This window comes from Silene latifolia, chromosome 6, assembly GCF_048544455.1.
Source record: "Silene latifolia isolate original U9 population chromosome 6, ASM4854445v1, whole genome shotgun sequence".
NCBI classification, from domain to species: domain Eukaryota; kingdom Viridiplantae; phylum Streptophyta; class Magnoliopsida; order Caryophyllales; family Caryophyllaceae; genus Silene; species Silene latifolia.
This window is the reverse complement of record NC_133531.1, coordinates 127535024-127552866: the sequence shown is the minus strand read 5'-3', so window position 1 is coordinate 127552866 and position 17843 is coordinate 127535024.

Here is a 17843-nt window from a genome sequence, read left to right as displayed (position 1 = left end):
ATTCCGAAGCAGAGTTATGACCACGTAAGCTTGTTGAATGATGTCTTTTGCTTGACTCTTCCTTTCGGCCTCTCCTGTAAAGATGAACAAACTGAGGGCTCGGCTTGGTACCGAGCGTACTCACTCCGACGCTCAAGTCAGTAAACTTAAAGAGATTAAGTTGTGTGTTACTTGGCAAAGTATATTGTAGAGAGATAAGAGAGTTTATACCAGATTAATAGTGAGTTTTAGGATGAATTGTGGATTATTGGGATCGTTTTCTCAATGAGGATTGAGGAGTATTTATAGACTTTCACCTTTTGTCACGTAGTGGCCAAGTGGCAGAGCAGGTGGAAAGACTGTTCTACCCTCGGCCGAGGGACCCATGGCAGGCCGGCTGGCCTGGTTGACTCCATGCCGAGGGGACTGGATGTGAGTACGCGGATTTGCCTCCCGGCTGGCTAGTTGCCTAGCCGAGACCCAAGTGACAGGCCGACAGGCTGCGTCGGTTAGGCTGTCTGATACGTTGACTTGCTGTCTTTTGGCTTTGACCTTGCTCAATATGTTGACTCGGTCAGCGGGTGCAGAATATGCCCCATCACTTGTATCTGTAGGTTAGCTTTGAACAGGTTTGGTAGATGACGGTTTATGCCGTCATGCCGCCGAAATTTACATAGAAATCACGCAAAACATAAATTTGTATATACACATTGCCTTGATTAGCGCAAAACGAGTGACTCAAAAGAATGCAAAAAATGCAAAAATTTTGCCGGAAATGACCGGACGATAGGGAGGGTTACCCCCTAAAAAAAGGAAAAAATAGAAATCTATAAGTTAGAAATGAGATGATTGAAAAAAAGAAATGGAATAAATGTAAATCGAAATGATAATTATTTCCTAAAATGAATTATAAAAATGAAAATTATTTCCTAAAATGAAAAAATATAAAAAAAAAATGAAAATTATTTCCTAAAATGAAAATGTACAAGTGTGCGAAAATGACGAAAATGTCGATGTCGTCTCGGAAAGCGTGCCCGCGGAAGTTAGGAAACCCGAAATATGGTAATTTTTCATGTATTTACCAAAATAATATCCCGTAGGAATAGGAAATTATTCGTCATGGAATTAGGAAAGATCCAACGCGGAAAATCACAGAAGTTAAGCTGAGGAAGAGGCGCAGCATGAGCTGCGTCCCTTTGAAGTGGCGCAGCATGTGCTGCGCCTGTTCCCAGGTGGTTCTATTCTGGCAGATTTTTGGAAACAGAAATTAGTATAAATAGAGACGTCGATAGAGCTTTTTATTCACACAAATCTTCCGTCTCTTCTTCGTCGTATTACATAAAATTCTCAAAATAATCCTTCATCATGAATACTTTGGAGGTTCGCTTAAAGGATTGGGCCAACGAATTTTCGAACATGGAGAAATATGATATGGGTGCCTATAATCTTGGATCACTGCTGAGTTTGAAGCTTATCAAGGTTGTCAAACCATTCTTGGATGCTTGTCTTGACTATTGGGACCCGAATTACCATGTTTTTGCGTTCCCTGGAGGCGATATTTGCCCATTTCCTGAAGAAATTGTTGCGATTGGTGGGTGGGACCCTGAACACTTGCTCGCCATTCCTTCTACTTCGCAAGGGTACAAGAGCAAATTTAGAGACTTGCTTGGGTTGACTAGACTCGAGGTGGACCGTCTAGTGACCTCGAAGGGAGTGCGAATGTTGGACTTCATTGACCGATTTATTAACAGGGCTGACCCCACCGTTTCTTATGTTGCTAGGCGGAGGGCATTTGGTTTTGCTTGTTGCATGTGTATGTCTTCCAAGGGCATGTTGATGAAGACTTGAGAGGTGATCCCCGTCTTCGGGGCCTTGTTGAGCAAATGGAGCTGCGCAGGAGCTCAACTTGTTTATGCTTAGGAGAGATCCTTTTGGGCTTGGATAATAGGAAAGTCAATCGTGACCTACCGTATTTGGGAAGTCCCGTCATTCTGCAGGTAAATAAATATTTTCTCTTTTTCTTTTTCCTTTCTTTTTTTTTTCGTTTTTCGTTTTTTTTTTCTTTTTTTTTTCGTTTTTTTTTTTTTTTTGATGTCTAATACCCGCTTTTGGTAGGTTTGGCTTATGGAACGGCTTCGATTGATCGAGCCCCCAGTTCATGTTCCTTCCTATCATGCTCGTTCAATTGCAACGAGGATTAGGCTTTACATGGTGAATTTCACACGAGTCTGCAATTATTGGGAGAATAAACTGAAGAGTGATGATGGCCCGTTGATTAGGTGGATTGTGCGGTGGTGGCATCTCAAATCTGTCACTGGAGTGTCTTCTTTGGATCCTACTCGGTCCGTGCGCATTCCTGGCTTAGAGTTTATGGTGTGCATCTTCCCGGAGAGGCTGATGAGACATGTGGGACTAAAACAGACAATCCCGAAGCTTGACACCGTCCCGCAGACTGCCGTGGCGCTTACTACAGAGAGCCGAAGAGAGTGGGCCATTAAATGGGCTCAAAGAAATGTGTGGTTCTTGAACTCTTCTGCAAATGCCTTGTGGGTGTCGGATTCTTATCTGCGATGAAAGAAAGCTACTACTCCGGAAGAGCGCGAGAGATTGAGGAAGCGCGAGCCCGTTGACTATAAGGCGCGCGAGGTAGAGAAAGAAAAAGAGAAGCATTTGACTGAGGGAGAGGAAGAAGCCGGGTTTCGAGTTGTTCATCCTTCGAAGAAACCGAGGACCTCTCCTGTCGTAGAGATGGTGATTGGCAAGAATATGAAGTCTAGGCCTCGAGAAAGACCTTTGGTGATTAGGTCCGAAGTGGCGCAAGAGCGTCCGACTCGAGGTCGTGACAAGAAATATGACAAGGATGACAAGGGCAAAGGGAAAATGGAAGAATAGCCCGAGTCTTTATTTATTATTTATTATTATTATTTATTGTTGTAATAAAAAGGTGGGGTTTTTAGAATCCTAGCCTATTCTATTTTTATTATGTAGCGTACTATTACTATTAGAAAAAAAAAAAGAATGAAATAAAAAAGGTTAAATGGTTATGAAACCGTTGTGATTTTCTATTTATTATTCTTGTCGAATTCCAAATGCAATGCAAATGTCGTTCTATTCACATTTTAAAAATAGTGGGTTGTATCCTGTAAAGGATTGCCTACGTATTCACTTAAAAAAATGAAATCAAACCCTTGTGCGTAGTTCGAGTAAATGTAAAAGAATAATTGTTCTAAGCAAAAGCTTGTAATGAACTTAGAAAATAAGCATGAGCTTTTTCCTTACTCTGAAGGTGCAAATTTAGTTTATTTGATGATATGAGGATGACAAAAATTGCCAAAGTGCAAGAGCAAAGTGACGTTAGCTTATTTCAGCTTGGCCAGGGGCCGTTTATTTAGTGTCACAAGAGCGACACGTGAGGTTACACGAGGCGCGTTTTTGTTCCTATTCTAGGCATAGTACCGTTTTAGTTGGTCGAGGTTTGTCGGGTTGGAAAACTCATTCCCGTCTAGGTCTGTTATTCTAACCGCCCCACCTGGAAGTATGGTTTTGACTAGAAATGGCCCGGCCCAATTAGGTTTGAATTTTCCCCGTGGGTCAACAGGTAGAAGAGCTCTAACCGATTTAAGTACTAAGTCTCCTTCCTTGATGTTTCTTGGCCTAACCCTTTTGTTGAAAGCTCGTTTGATACGTGCTTGATATGTTTGTACATTATGCAAGGCGCGTAGCCTATGTTCATCCAGGAGGATGAGTTCTTCATATCTATCCCTCTTTCAATCGGCTTCTGGGATTTGACTTTCGAGTAAAATACGCAAGGATGGTATCTCTAGCTCGACTGGTTGTACAACTTCCATGCCGTAAGTCAAATAGAAAGGGGTAGCCCCAGTGGGCGTCCTAACAGATGTACGGTCACTACTACAAATACAGGCAACCACAACGGCCCTTTAACAACGCTTATTCACGAAAATCATCAAAACACGTTGTAGAATTTATTCCGCGAATTTTACCAAACTTAATTACAACGGTTATGTGTTGTTAGCCGTTGTTATTTGTTTTAACAACGGGTCATATTTAAACAACCGTTGTTAATGAAAAAACTAATAACAACGGTTAAATTTTAACCGTTGTTAATGGTTTGGCGCCAAATTAGTGAAAAGTAATCACAACGGTTATATTAGAACCTGTTTTTAATACTTTTTAACAACGGTTGTAGACTCAATAACCGTTGTTATTAATATTATGAAAATCTTAATAACAACATATTGCTTTATTCTGCTATACGCTACAAACACAAACACAAGCTAATACTGCTACTATATCATCCTCCATTCCTCTCTGATCGTCTCTCTGTCTTCATCTCCGTCACTGTTGTCACGTCTTCTCTCCCTCATCGTGTTTATCAATCAGGTATATATATGTTTCTTAGCAACGCTTATAACTAGATATAGGATTTTTTGGGTTATTATCTAATTTGTTGATAATTTAGCTTAATTGCTTTCCTGAATTTCGTTTATTTGTTTGCCTATTATTGTATTTTCTGAATTAGTTGCCTATTATTACGAATGTAGAATAATGACTCGAACTTGGATGATTGATGCAAATATGAGTGACCGCACCTACAAGGATGGTTTAGCTGAATTTTATGAATTCGTTTCGAACAATTTGAAAGGTTCTTCTAGTATTGCATGTCCTTGTGAAAGATGTGGTAATATTAGCTATATGGCTTTTCCGGACGTTAAAATACACCTAGAAAAGTGGAGATTTAGTCGATCCTATACACTTTGGATTTTTCATGGGGAATCATTAGAGGAAGAGAATAACTCTGAAGAAGATGATGTTGAGGTACACGAAAGGCTAACTGATGATCCTGAGTTTGCCGAGTTTTTTGAGTTGGAAGAGTTGGAAGTAGAGAAGTTGAATGTTGGGTCTATAGATAATGAAGAGAATGATGATGAGTCCATTACTTTTGAAGATGTAGGTGATGACACTAGTAATTGGGATGACCTTAACAACATGTATGAGAAGTTGTGTGAGTCTGAAGCACCTCTGTATCCTGGTTGTAAGTTCACAAAAATGTCGGCTGTGGTGAAGTTGTATAATATCAAGGGGGCAAATGGGGTGAGTGACACGTGTTTCACTAGTTTTTAGCCTTGATAAAGGAGTTGCTTTCTGATGGTAATGTTCTACCCGTTAAGACATATGAGGCGAAAAAACTAATAAGAGGAGTGGGTATGAAATATGAGAAAATACATGCATGTCCAAATGATTGCATATTGTATCGGAAATTATTTCAAAACTTAACCAATTGCCCTAAATGTTTGGAGTGGCGTTATAAGGATAAGGAAGGGATCCCGGCTAAGGCGTTGTGGTATTTTCCATTGATACCAAGAGTCATAAGGATTTATGCGAATCCCGATGATGCAAAAATGTTAACTTGGCATGAAACAGGAAGAATAAATGATGGAAAGCTAAGACACCCTATAGATGGTAAGCAATGGAAATCGTTCGACGCTAAGTATCCCGAGTTCGGCAATGAACCTAGAAACTTACGTCTAGCGCTGTCCACTGATGGAATGAACCCACACGGAAACATGAGTAGCCAATATAGTACTTGGCCAGTAGTGTTGGCTATTTATAACTTACCTCCATATGTGTGCATGAAAAGAAAGTATTTGATGTTGTCGTTGTTAATTTCCGGCCCTAAACAACCTGGAAATGATATAGATGTATATTTGGAACCTCTTCTAGATGATTTGCGATTGTTGTGGGATAGTGGGATAGAAGTATTTGATGCATATAAGAACGAAACTTTCAATTTGAGAGCGATGTTATTGTGTACGATAACGACTATCCGGCTTCTGGCGACCTTTACGGGCACACGGTTCATGGGAAAGAGGCTTGTCCATTGTGTGGGGAGGATATCGAGTCTGAATACTTGAAGTCTTCTCGTAAGTATGTGTATATGGGAAATAAGAGGTTCTTGTCTCATGACCATTGTTATCGCAAGATGCAGAAAGCATTCAATGGAAGACAAGAACTTCGTCAACCTCCTAGAATTTTGAGTGGGCAAGAAGTTTATCGAAAAAGTAAAGCATATTGAGATAGATTATGGGAAGAAGAGCGGCTCTAAATTGTCTACTCGTGGGTATAAGAAAAGATCCATTTTTTTTGATAAACTTCCATATTGGCCTGACCTGGAGGTCAGGCATTGCCTCGATTTCATGCACATTGAGAAAAATGTCTGTGATAATATTATCAATACCCTTCTGAATGTTCCCGGTAAAACAAAGGATAACGCCGCAGCTAGGGAAGATATGAAAATGATGGGTATTAGGCTAGAGTTGGCACCACAGAAGAGAGGTAATCGTACATTTTTACCGCCAGCAGCTTTTACCCTTTCACGGAATGAGAGAAAAGAGTTATGTGCATGCTTGAATGGAATTAAAGTGCCACATGGTTATTCGTCGAACATCAAAAGCCTAGTGTCGATGCAAGACCTAAAACTCACCGGGTTAAAGTCACATGATTGTCACACTTTGATGCAACAATTACTACCTGTGGCTATTCGTTCCATTTTACTTGAAAAGGTAAGATATGCTATAACTAGATTATGTCTCTTCTTCCAGTCCATATGCGAGAAAGTCATCGATCCCGATGACGCGGATTCATTGCAGGACCTCGTTGTAACCTCTCTTTGTCAGTTGGAAATGTATTTTCCACCCTCTTTCTTCACTATCATGATTCATCTGACCATTCACTTGGTTAGGGAGATTTTGTACCTTGGGCCCGTGTACTTGAGATACCAGTATCCTTTCGAAAGATTGATGAAAGTCTAAAAGGATTATACATCTAATCGGTATCGTCCGGAAGGTTGTATTGCTGAACGCGCTATTTTAGACGAAGCTCTTTCATATTGTTACGCTCATCTCTCCCCTGAGGAGTTGATTGGCGTTCCTAAGAATCGTCATAGTGACTGGATGACCGGAAAAGGTATTAGGGGCCGGGTTGAAAAAATTGTGACACGTGAAATGTTGCATTTAGCACACATGTATGTGCTAAACAACGAAGATGAGGTGCAACCTTATATTCAACAACACAAAGATGAGCTCAAATACGATCACCAAAACAAGACCGAGAAGTGGATTGCGAACGAGCATACGAAGACGTTTCAGTGGTTTAGGAATATTGTCTTACGATGTCTTGATCAAACTGGTGATGACATCTCTCCTAGGTTACTACGTCTTGGTTTAGGTCCAAATGCCAGGGTCACCTTTTACAACGTTTTTTGCCATGAATGGATATACTTTTTACACCCGCGAGCAAGATGAGGTGAGCACAATGCAAAATAGTGGTGTGAGTTCCGAATTTGAGGCAATGCACTTTGCTACTTCAAAAGATAAAAAGCCTATTTGGGGAAAATGCCTTTATTATGGTGTTATTCAAGAAATATTGGTACTAGATTACATTGATTTCACAATGCCTTTGTTTCGATGTAATAATCGGGTTGATAACAACATCCATTGTGTCCGAAAGGATAAGATGGGATTTACGTTGGTCAATCTGGGTAAGGTTGGCAATAATAAGGATGATCCTTTCATAATGGCATCCCAAGCTAAACAAGTGTTCTATGTCACCGATCCTATGGATAAGAAGTGGTCTGTTGTATTGTCTATAAGGAAAAGAAGGAGTAGTCCATCCGATAATGGTGATGATGATCGGGATGTCGTTTTTGAGGGAATGGATCGATCTACCACTTTGTATCTTATTTCGACGATGTTGACACTGATCATGAGGACACCGAAAGCATCTATATGCGTGATGACCATGGTGAAGGTATTTGGGTTAACGAAGAAACTATGACATCCAAGAAACGTCCCTGGTCTGAGATAGTTCATCGGGACACGATGTATGCATGCATCTTTGGTGTTGTCTTATTTTCTTTATCTTATTATTAGATGTGGATGCTGGTGTTGAAATTCTGAATAATGTTGCGGTATATGGTGCTTCTGCATTACGATATGTATTATTACAGGTTTGGACTGTAATGGAATTACAGTAATTTTTTTAAAAAAAAAGAGGTTCAACAATAACAACGGTTATATTTAAATTACCCGTTGTTAATACTTTCAACAACGGGTGTAGTACCTCTACCCGTTGTCAATTATTTTTTTTAACATATTTCATTTTGGCGCAAATTTGGTGAAAATATATTACAACAGGTATATTTTAACCGTTGTAATAAACTTTTGACAACGGTTTACTTTTATTGACCCGTTGTTATTAACATATAACAACGGTTCTTCTTTGAGCACCCGTTGTCAATAGTTTGTCTTAATAAAAAACTAATATAGAAACCCATACAGCATGCCATACACAAACACACACAACATTATTATTAGTTCAACCGTTGGTATCCTGAGTTAATTCTTCTCTCTTCCTCGCTTTTTACATTCTCGTCGCCGGCCGTCGCCCAATTTCCGAAGGCCAGATTCCGTTGCCTTCCCTTATCATCCTGCTCGTTCTCTTTATCATCATCATCAACAGGTATGTTCACTTTAATTTTGTGTTTCGTCATTAGGGTTTTAAGACGATCATCTTGTTTCTTTTTCATGCATCTGTTTGTTTTTCGTCTTCTTTGTTATCTTTATCATCCCGCATCATCTACTTTACTCCTCTTATCAGGGTTTAGGATTTTAGAAGCTCAATCTGTTGTTTTAAATTTTCATTCCTATTAGGGTTTAGGGTTTTAGATAATACTCTGCATGTACGTTGTTAAGTTGTTCATTTCCAGCTATATCATTCATATTTGGGTTTTAGGATTATCATGGGTGAAAAACGTAAAAGAAGTCAAAAGAATAATGAGCCTGGTGATAATAAGCCTGGTGAGAGGGTGCTACGAAGTGCAAGAAAGTCCTTGCGGCTATAGCCGCTAAACAGTAGTTCGAAATAACATGGAGTGAGATGGGTTTCCCTCTCTTGGTCCAAATGCGGGTATTTTCTCCGATTGGATTGGTGCTTGCACAAGACAGTTTGTGCCTATCTATTTAGATGATGTTAGAACTTTGAATCCAAAATTGGCGGAGTTATACTTGGCTTGTGTAAAGGAAGGCTTTATTATACCCGATAAAAGCCATGATGAGTATTTAATGCATAAGGCAGCGGATGTCCACGGGCGGGTGGAAGTGTGGCGTTGCTAGGGATTGGTTGTATGTGGACAAGGCAACGAGGGAAATGCGTAAGAGCCCACCGAAAAACAAGTGTCCCACCATCAAGCAGGAAGAATGGGATCTTTTCAAAAAGATGAGAACTACTGAGAAGTTTCAGGTTAAATATCCTCGCCTTTTAACGATTTACCTATCATTTTTTTAATTAATGAGTCCTTTATATAATCTTTTTATTATCTCATCTACTTGCGCTTTTATATAATTATTTGAAGGCCGTTAGCAGAAGAAATCGTGCTAACATTTCATGCAAGAAGGGGAAATTCTATGGTTCTCGAGACGGTTACTGAAAGATAGAAGAGGACCTCGTAAGTAGCATCATTATTCCCCCTGTGAGACTTTATTTTTTAATCACACTTGGACTTGCATTGATACACATTTACGTGTATAAATGTTACCATGTTAATGTGTAGGTGGCAAAGGGAGTGAAAGAGGTGGATCGGCATGTAACTTATAAACAAGGGCACACGCCTAAAGGATCCCGGTCGTCGCGTGACAATTATGATGAGGAAGTTTTGGCCAACATAGTAAGCATTATTTTATTAAGACGAGTTCATTACTAACTTTATTATTTTAGTCACAAATATAATTTGAAGTTTATTTAATATATTATAGGATATCGTATTGAAAGAGGTAGAAGAAGGGAAATTCACTCCCAGTGGTCGTAATGACGTTCTTGCTAGAGCGATCGGCCGACCCGAACATCCAGGTCGTTTGAGGGGCGTCCCGTTACGAGGTTGAGTAACGAAATATTATGGGAAAACTGCCCAGATAAAGAAGAAAAGGAAGACTAAGTCTGAGAAGGCTGACATGGTAACATTTATTCTATTATTTTCATTTAAGTTCAATTCACATGTTATTGTTGGGATAAAAATTGCTGACATATTACATTCTTGGCAAGCAGCTTTAGTTAATGGCATCCGTACTACTAAAGTGAATCTTTGGAGGGTAAGCTTTTCAAGAAGAAGAGGGAAGATGATGGAGGATGTCATTTCTAAAAGGGGTAATAATAAGGTACAACAGATTGGTCAAGAGGCCGCTACTACCTTGGCAATACATGAGAAGGAAGTATCGGTCAACGAGATTCGAAAAGATCGGTACCTAATAATGCTTCTTAAGTTGTAACAACTAAAGCCGATCAGGTACCTAATACTTCCTTATTTTTCTTTTGTTTTTTTTTTTTTTTTTTCGGGTAAGATCGGGGGTGTGTTCACCGTCGGCTCTAATGCTATAACTTTGACATGGTGCCATTGAATTGGTTAATTTTATTAGGTAAATAATGGGTCCGAAAAGGAGATGCAACTTGAGAAGACGGTGATGGAAAACAAGATACATCCCCTTCAAGTCGGTTCCCCGTTTTCGATAAGGTATGCATGAAGTGTTTAATTAGTTAAATTTATATGAATGCTTTGAAGTTTGTGCAAAAATCGGCCCGAGATGAAAAGCGTTTTTGCAAAATCTTTTGAATTTTGAAGCGTTTTTGCAAAGATATAATAATGTATGTGTATATTCTTCAAAGCCGTAAACAAGAGGCCATTATTCTTGCGACCATAATGGAATCGAAAAGCCACATGTGCGTGTTGGCGGGGTCTCGTAGAAAACAAATCTGCGGCAGCGAAATCGTAGTTATTCATGGCGAAAAACTTTTGCCGAATCATAGAATAGTAGAGATAACTACGGTCTTTCCAGGCTATAAAAACTTTCAACCGCTGTCCCGATTCGTGACGACATTACCATTCCGGGAGATGCGCTTGGAAGTTTCATCCAATGGCCTGAAACTCACATCTACTTGGCGAAGATATCTCCGCCGCCTCGGCGAATGAAAGCGATTGGGGTTAGAAGAAATACCTTTATATATATGTTACATTTTTAATTGTTGAATGTTTTTATATGTTAAATTTATATGTTATTTTTTTTTTGTAGGGAACAAAAAAGACGGCTTTGGCGGATAAGCCTAAGTCCACGGAAATGCCAACGACCTCGACTTCACAACAACTTGATGAGGTATTTAATTAACTTCTCCATTTTTTAAAAAATTAACCTCGCTCCCTTTATTTATATTTTGTCTGTATTTATAAAAAGCATGGTAATTTTGTGTAGGGGACAAAAAGACCGATAAGCCTAAGTCCCCACCGGTCTTACTGCTACTACTACCTCATCATTGAAAGAGCGGGTTGACGAGGTATTTAATTAAGTACGCTTTTATTTTTATTACTCCAACTAGGATATGTTACCTTTGGATTTTTTATTATTTTAATTATCTACTACATGTGTAGGGTGGTGGTAGTAGCACAAAATCAAAGACTCATTCTTTCCCGGACACAAAATTAGGAGTTTAAACTCCACACAATATAAAGGGAAGGATTACATGCAAAAAGTAAGAACGGTGACGATGAGGAAACTGCATGAGGAGGCCGGCCATCGCATAGCCACCGAGCAATTGATAGTTATTCCGCTCGAGGAGGATATTCTAGGGGTTGAGCGCCAAGCACATCTATTATGGGATGTGCTAGCCGTATGGGCTGGCCTAGACCAGATTGATATCCAACACATATTTGTTTGGATGAAGTAAGTTTCTTAATAAATAATTTCATAGTCTAATATTCGACTACTAGATAGTGTTTTAAATAATTTAATTAATACTTTAATAATGTAGGATATTGAAATTGAGAGTGATCCCCGAGAAGAATATTCCATCCGATCTATACTGGATTCTGTGCCCCTATGTTTTATCTTTATTTATTCCGGATTTCTCGTTCGAACAACGGGTAGATTATATTGCTCAGCAATTGGCGACAACCAAGAAGTTGATTTTTGGCGCTTATAATGAAAAAGGGTAATAAACAAATTAATATTACGTTTCCCCCTACAATTGCATTTTCATACCTAATATATGTACTTGTTAATAATGATGATGTCTCTTGATGTAGGACTCATTGGGTGCTAGCAGCCATCATGCCGACAAGGAATAAAGTTTTCTGGTTGGACTCTTTACATCATCAACCAAGCGAGACTTTTAAGCACTTGATTAATATGTAAGTTTATAATACTGATTTATTTATAATAACATTTTCATTTTTTATTTATAGAAAAAATCTCTTTCATATTTTTGCCCCTAAAAAATTAGTTTCTGCCTCCTTTTTTATTTTGTAAAAAAAGGGCCTTTAAGAAGAAAAGAGCAAACGAGCGGGATCAACCCACGGAAGATTCGATGTTGGCCCCGATTTTATTACGATAACAGGGGTACGTGCTCAAATACAATAACATTAAGTGCAAAATCTGTGTTTAATACTAATACAATACCTAAAGTTCAAGATTCTGATGTGAGCCTTCTCTCGTCTGTTTTTTTTATGTAATAATAGGCCCCTCGCCAGCCAGATAGCATACAATGTGGATACTACGCTTGTCGGTTCATGTTGGAGATTATTAGGCGAAGATATCTCGTTATTCCAGAAAAGGTTAGTAATAATTTAAACATGTGTTTATTACTTTTTTTAAATTAGAGCTAATGTTGTCTTGCTTCTTTGCTATATATACCATGATGTTGCTAATGTTGTCTTGCTTGCGCTATATATATACCATAATGTCTTCTCTTTGTTTTTGCCGCATATGATGCAATCAACTGTCTACAACAGTTGAGCGGTACTCAAGTGTAGATATAGACGAGGTAAGAGACATGTGGGGCAACTACGTCTTAGAATATATTAGAAATGCATGATACTCCGAGTTTAGATCAACTTATTAGTAAATTTTTTGTTGAAGTTAGGGAATGATTAGTTCATGTAAATTCAACTCCTTGTAAGTATATATATATATGATGCATTTCTTTGTTGTGGTTGAATTGAATCTATTGAGTTCGATGAACCCAAATGTGATTTATGTTGTCTTTGGTATATGGTCTGTGTGACATATGCGAGGTTTTTGAATGGCATGAAACAAATTTATTTTTTCAAAACAATAGGAGTTCGTAATAAAAACGGTTACTAAAAAAAACCGTTGTGAATACCTTTCACAACGGTTAATAAAAATAACACCGTTGTGAATGACATTCACAAATACCCCCGCATAATATTCAACAACAGGTTTTAATCAAAGAACCGTTGTTAAAAGTCTTCACAATTTTGGTAATAAAATTACAACAACGGGTATTTAACAAAGAACCGTTGTTACAAAAAATTTCAACAACGGGTATGTACCATAAACCCGTTGTCAAAAGACTTCACAATTTTGGAGGGAAAGTTACAACAACGGTTATATATAAGACAACCGTTGTTATATTATTCCCTCCAAAATTTTGAAACACTTTCCACAACGGAGAACACCCAATAACAACGGCTTTTAACCGTGGTGAATACTTTAGACAACGGTTTCACTAAATAAGCAAACCGTTGTAAATACCTTCTACAACGGCCGCTTTAACAACGTCCGCTTTTTTATTTTACAACGGTTTTTACCCGTTGTTATAGGCTGTATCTGTAGTAGTGGGTATCCCCACAAAGCAAAGGGTATCTTGCTTGGCCAATCTCGATAGTTGTCGATCATTTTCTTGAGAATTGTGACAACGTTCTTATTTGCTGCCTCTACCGCACCGTTAGTCTGTGGTCTATAGAGCGAAGAGTGGTGATGCCTAATTTTGTATTTGGCTAGCAATTGCTCAGTTCCAGCTTGGAAATGTGATCCGTTATCGCTAATGATCTCATGTGGGCAACCGTATCGACAGATGATGTTGTTTTGTATGAACTTTGCCACATTTTTAGCCGTGAGACTAGTGTAGGAAGCCGATTCTACCCATTTGGTGAAATAGTCGATTGCCACTAGGATGAAACAGTGACCTCCTGTTCCGGCTGGGGTTATCTTCCCGATTATGTCAATTCCCCAAGCATAAAATGGCCAAGGTGAGGTCATCGTATAGAGCAATGAAGGAGGGACGTGTTGTACATTCCCGAAGATTTGGCAATTGTGGCAATGTCTTACGTATTTGATGCAATCGGATTCCATTGTGGTCCAATAATATCCTAAACGTGTGATTTTCTTTGCCATTATGGGCCCACTCATGTGAGGACCGCATTCTCCATCGTGGACTTCTTCCATCACCTTTCGTGCCTGTGAATGATCAAGGCAACGTAGGATTACACCAAGAGGTATTCTTTTGTATAACTCTCCTTGCATGAGAACGTATTGGGAAGCTAGTAGGTGTATAGCACGTTGTCCCCTCTTGTCCATATCCGGTGGAAAGGTACCGTTGAGCTTGAAATTTAGGATTGCTTGGAACCAGGGTTCGTGTGCGATTTCCTCTTCATCGGTGATTTGGTGTACATAAGCCGGCTCTGACCGTCGTTCGATGCACAAAGGCATTTCCACCATGTCATCTGACATATTAATCAAAGACGCAAGTTTTGCAAGAGCATCTGCAAATTGATTTTCTTCCCGAGGTAGGTGTAGATATGTCACGTGATCAAAGAATTGGGCAACTTGGTCTATTCTGGCTTGATAAGGTGCTAGGCTTGCTTCGAATCTTCCAAGATCCTGTAACTTGGTTGATGATCAGTGATGAATCCCCGTGTACTCGGAGGTTTTTAATGCCTAAGATTACTGCCGCTTGTAATCCGATTAGACAAGCTTCGTATTCGACAGCATTATTTGTCACCTCGAAGTCGAGTTTGACAGCAATTGGTGTATGCTCGCCTTCAGGGGAAATGAGCAACACTCATATTCCAAATCCTCTTACGTTTGATGCTCCATCAAAGTAAAGGTCCCAGGAGTCTACATCAGTTTGGAGTATATCCTCGTCCGGAAATGACCAAGTATCTATTGTTTGTGCATCATTGATGGAATTTTCTGCGAAGAATTCGGCAACGGCACGTCCTTTTATTACTTTCAGGGGCACGTATTTGAGGTCAAATTCTGAGAGCATCAAAGTTCATCTTGCTAGGCGTCCATTGAGGACGGGTTTTTCGAAGAGGTATTTGACTGGATCCATTTTGGAGTATATTTTGACGGAGTAGCTAAGCATGTAATGGCGTAGCTTTTTCGTCGCCCACACAAGAGCGAGGCATGTCTTTTCGAGTTGTGAGTATTTGTACTCGTACTCCAGGAACTTCTTACTAAGGTAGTAGATAGCCCTTTCTTCACTTCCTACGGTCTGAGCTAGCATGGCACCCATGGCTGTTTCGGACTGTGAGATATAAACCAAGAGGTTGATCTCGTTGAGGTGGCATGAGCACTGGTGGTTTAGACAATATCTCTTTGATTCGGTCAAATGCCTTCTGACAATCATCATCCCACATGGCGTGGTCTGTTTTCTTGAGCTTCTTGAAGATAGGCTCACAAATCATGGTGAGTTTCGATATGAATCGACTTATATATTGCACTTTTCCCAGGAATCCTCTGACTTCTTTTTCTGTTTGAGGTTGTGGCATTTTGATCAGAGCCTTGATCTTGGAAGGGTCTATTTCTATGCCTCTTTGGCTAACGACGTATCCCAGGAGTTTGCCAGATGTTACTCCGAACGTACACTTCTGAGGATTGAGCCTCATGTTGTATTTTCGTAGCCTTGTGAAAAATTTGCGAAGGTTCGCAATATGCCCCTCTCTATCCTTGGATTTGACAATCATGTCGTCTACGTATACCTCAACTTCTTTGTGCATCATGTCATGTAAGAGTGTAGTTGCGGTGCGTTGATATGTAGCTCCGGCGTTAATCAATCCAAATGGCATGACCATATAACAATAGGTTCCCCATTGAGTGACAAAGGCGGTCTTGTGCATGTCTTCTATGGCCATCTTGATTTGATTATAACCTGCGTACCCATCCATAAAGGATAGTAATGCGTGGTCTGCAGTATTGTCCACCAATATGTCGATGTGTGGTAGAGGGAAGTCATCTTTGGGGCTTGCTTTGTTTAAGTCCCTAAAATCAACACAAACACGGATTCTCCCATCCTTTTTGGGTACAGGTACTATGTTGGCTACCCAGTCAGAATATTCGGAAACTTTGATGAACCCGGCTTTGAATTGCTTGTCAACTTCTTCCTTAATTTTGAGAGCCCATTCCGTTCTCATTCGTCGAAACTTCTGCTTTACAGGTTTGAAACCTTGCTTAATCGGTATTCTATGTTCGGCGATATCCCTGTCGATCCCTGGCATGTCTTTGTAGGACCAAGCGAAAACGTTTTTGAACTCGTTTAGGAGGTCAATGAAATCGGCTCTTTCGGTAGAGCTCAAGGTAGTCCTTATCCTAAGTTCTTGGGGTTCTAGTTCGGTTCCTACATTGATGGGTTCGGTGTCCTCTATTACTGGTCCCTCTTCCTGTAGTATTTATTTGGCTACGTAAGGAGGTATTTCGATCGAGTCTGGGTCTTGATCATCCTCAGTATCATCGTAAACAGAATTGCACTCAAGATAACACAAAGAGTAAGCAAAACCTGATTTATTCATATTAAGGTTTGAGTAAAGCTGAAACAAAGAAGCCATCTGATCCATGGTCAGTGGCGGCAAAGAAAGGACAATGGTTGGGACATTTCCGAACTACGTGACTACTCGAGGCTAAGCTAGGAGAAACAAAGGGAGTGGGGATGACGACAGGAGGAGACTCTCTAATGACTTCTCTAGACTCCGACTCTGACTTCGACTCGAACTCATCGTCTTCTGGTTCTCCTTTTAACATCTCTCCTTCTCCAGTGGCGAGTTTGAAGAGTCTTCCTTGATTGTTGGTCCACTTGATTGATTTTCTCCATCCTTTCTGCTGACTTGTGTTGGTTTCTGTGATTAACGCGGTGGGGTTGAAACGATCGTCTTGAAGTATCATGGTAATGATCTCACCATGCGCGGCCCTAACAAATCGATCTTCTCCAAACAATAGGCTAACAGCTTGTTCGTCTAAGCAAGGTGTTTGACGGGTTTTGACGGTAGGAACCGTTTCTGGAGGGATGAAGTATCAATCGTGAAAGATCTCGATTCTGGCTAACTTCCTCTCGAGATAATGCCAAGGCTCGAGAAATCCGTGAAAGAGTTCTAGACTTCCTTCTTCAACAAAGTACCCATTTAGGGTAGGGAGATAGGGTCGCTTTTGGACTCCTACATGCTTACGGTTTTGTTCTTGAGCAAGCATCTCGAGAACCTTTTCTTTAGTGGGTTTGTACCCCAATCCAAGTGGTATCCTTTTTGAGTTGCCTTCCTTGTATGGTGCGAAGGTGTTTCTTCGAGTAGGGTTCAAAGGCATTCCGGGGAAGTATCCCTGGGTTTTGAGTATGTGGTTGACCACCAAGTTGGAGTAGGGATCATAGTATAAGGGTGACAATTCACTTTCTATGACATTTACGCTTTGGAAGCCCCCAAGTTCATATACTGGATCTGCAAGGACTTGATTGTTCGACTGCTTTTCGATTATTGCCTTGATGGGTGACGAAGTGATCGTCACCACTTTGCCATTTAATGGGATCTTGATCTTTTGATGAAGGATTGATGTTACCGCTTTGAAAGCGTGAATCCAAGGTCTTCCTAGAAGTATGTTGAAGGATGCTTCGATGTCCACTATTTGGAAATTAATCTTTCGCTCAATTGGCCCTGTGGCTATGGTTACATTAACAAGTCCTACCACCTTTCGTCGTGTACCATCGTATGCACGCACACCTTGATTGGTAGGGGTCCA